This window comes from Lagenorhynchus albirostris, chromosome 17, assembly GCF_949774975.1.
Source record: "Lagenorhynchus albirostris chromosome 17, mLagAlb1.1, whole genome shotgun sequence".
NCBI lineage: Eukaryota > Metazoa > Chordata > Mammalia > Artiodactyla > Delphinidae > Lagenorhynchus > Lagenorhynchus albirostris.
Genome location: NC_083111.1, coordinates 6,618,566 through 6,621,609, shown reverse-complemented (window position 1 = coordinate 6,621,609; position 3,044 = coordinate 6,618,566).

The window sequence follows — 3,044 nt, the reverse complement described above, 5'->3', positions numbered from 1 at the left end:
TGGAGTATTGCTAACTTATGGCAAGGTGGGGAGGAGAGGTTGAATGAGAGCATGAACGAATAAGTTGTAAAAGCCAAAATCAGATGAGAGAATAGTGAATTCATGCAGCAAATACCTAACGTAACTAAGGGGTACCCAACAGGAAATAAACAAAAAGAAAACAGGCCTTGGGGAGCCTCTTTGTAGCTCTGGATGGGACAAAGCCCTTTGATTCTGGTCAAAATTTTAAAAAAGAAATGACTCACAAGCACATTTCTTTTAGCAAAATAATAATAATAACTTGATTTTTACTAAATTGCCTATATTTATAAATTATGTGTACCTAATTTTATTACTTATCTTGTAAATCTCCTACTATGGTATCCAAACACTAAAGAATTTTACTTACCAAAACAAAAAATGTTAAGTCACACTCATAGATTGTAATAATAATAATACTCTGTGGGATATTAATTTGGGATATAACTCTAGTTTAATTTCAACTAATTACTACACTATCTGTGCGTTTTAGTTCCAGAATTTTCCACATTTGAGTAATCCATAGATTAAAATTTATCAGAGGTTATTACATGTGGCATATAACATGAAGTTAATGACTCCAAACTCAAATATGTAACTTATGACCTTACCATTTCCTACAAGTTTCTATGGAAACCACAGAAAACATTGCCAGGAACAGTTGATCAGCAAATTATGCCATTCCTATGCCAAACATATGAACAAGTAAGAACTTTAATGTGCAGATAATTGGTCTACCTGAGATTTATTATTGCGCCCTCTATGGTACCTGGGGACACAGGTGAGTTGTGGGACTGTACACTTTGAGGCCATAATTTACACTTAGTAGAAATCTTATTCACAAAATGATTGTGTTTCGAATCTTTGTTGCAGCCTAATGAGTAACATATGGAACACAAGCAGTATCTTTTTAGCCTCCATTTATCCAAACAAAAATGAAACGATGGTTAAACAAAGACCGTCCTTTATTAAAACCCAATGTTTTCAATTTGAGATTGAACCTCCCTTTAGGACAAACTAGAATCAGGTTTCTTTTGACCGCATTTCCTTCCTTCTTCCTTTCTTTCTTCCCTTACCTCATGGCCAAAAGTCCTATTTTATGGTCTTTACTTCCTCTGTTTTGTACATAAATGAAGGCAAGAAGTGTGATTTTTAACTCCATTAGTGGAATAGTGATAGCTACTGCTTTCCCTTATTATCAGCTATATTATTTGATAAGAAAAATTCTATTGGATGGAAATATCAGTTAATATTTAAAAACTCATGATTTCTAGGTAGCTATTCTTTTTTTTAATGATTCGCTATCTTTTAAGCTTTCTAATTTAGGCTAAAACTCTTTCATTTCTTTCACTGGTTTTTCCCTCTCTTGAAAAGTGTTGTATCTTCCTCTTTTTAAAAACTCTCTTCAGGTTTAGAAATAATACAAGTGGCTTTGCAATAAGTGGTCAATTTCTAAGTACACAAAGAGGTAAAATGTATGTCCATGGAAACATTCAGTTTCTCAATAATTTTGATGAGCCATTTTCAATTAACTATAAACTAGAGTTTATGCTTATTTACAACTAGCATCTGTTTTGACCATTATTCTCAGTTGGGTCAAGAAAGAATTAGGAAAAATCAGAATCCTAGAATTTTAATATTCCATATTGCTAAACTCATTTTGCATCTGCATGAGAGGCCGTGTTTCCCTTACAGAAATAACACAAACCGTAGGTTGTACATTCCTCTGAATGTGTTGAGTTTGCACCAAAAAAACCAGCTGTGAAAATTATGTCACTTTTCCTCCTGCAGAAGCTTCTAAGCTCTTTACACCACGAAACAGTTAATATACTCTTCAGGTTTAGATTTTGGCCTGATGTGCTGAGACATAGAAATGACAGCCAATCCTGGGCTCCTAAACAAAATTTCCAAAGCAACAACGTTCAAGGCCTGTTATTGTGTGTGTGTCCACCTAACTTATGATGCCGAGTTTATGAGAGAAGACACTTAATTTGGGCTGATCCTCCTGTTAGGATACTGCTGTTACTCAGTTTCATCAGACTATATTAATGCAAAATTACTTTTCAGTTGGAACCCCAGATCTAATCATTGTGGAATATTTATTTTCTTTTTTTTCCTTCTATTTTCTAAATTGTATAAAGTGTTTTGAAGTATGTTTAAAAACTTTTCTTTTGGATTTTAAAGAAGCCAACAAGAACTTTATAACTGCTCATAGGTAGGTTTGAGAGGCAAATTGATCTCTCTCTGCCATCTTTCACCAAAGGTATTCTACCAAACGAAACCGTCCCCATGGCATACAATTAGCCTGATTCAAGGGATCACACTTTTAAATCCTAATTTTCAGACAATTAAGTTTACAGTCAAGTTAAAAATTGCTACCATTTTGATTATTATGTTTTATCTAGCATTTAAATGCCACTTTTACTCAAAGTGAATTCATAGGATGTAAAAAAAAAGAAAAGACTGCAGGACCATCATTCTGCCGGGGTTATCTTAATCATGTCAGGACATGAAATGCAGCTTGGCAGTTGGCACTGTTCAAAGCATGCCAGACATGGACACAGCCTGGTAACTAAAGACATTCTGATAAAAACAGGAGTGAGAAGGAAAAATAAGGGCCAGGTAGATAGGGAACTATAACAAGGAGTATCCATTTCAAGGGAATACTTCTGTTGCTAAGAAAGATAAATCAGATACACAATCAAACTCAGACCTCTTAAGGCCAACATTGCAAAATTAAACTTCTCTCCACTTCCTTCAGCGTTTCCCAGTCCCACCATCCACCATCCAATCAGGCCTGAGAGCTATCCTAGTATCCTCCCTCTCCCTGGTTCACAGCAGTTAGAATTAAATTTACAGCAGAATATTTATTGACCTAAAAGATATTCTATATATATTACTAGGCAGATTCTAAAATTTTATGTGCATTGTAATAGAGATCTGTAAAAAACAATTATATTAACACACACACACTGAGAAAAAAAAGTGGTAATACATTTATACATATACATGTGTGTATACATATA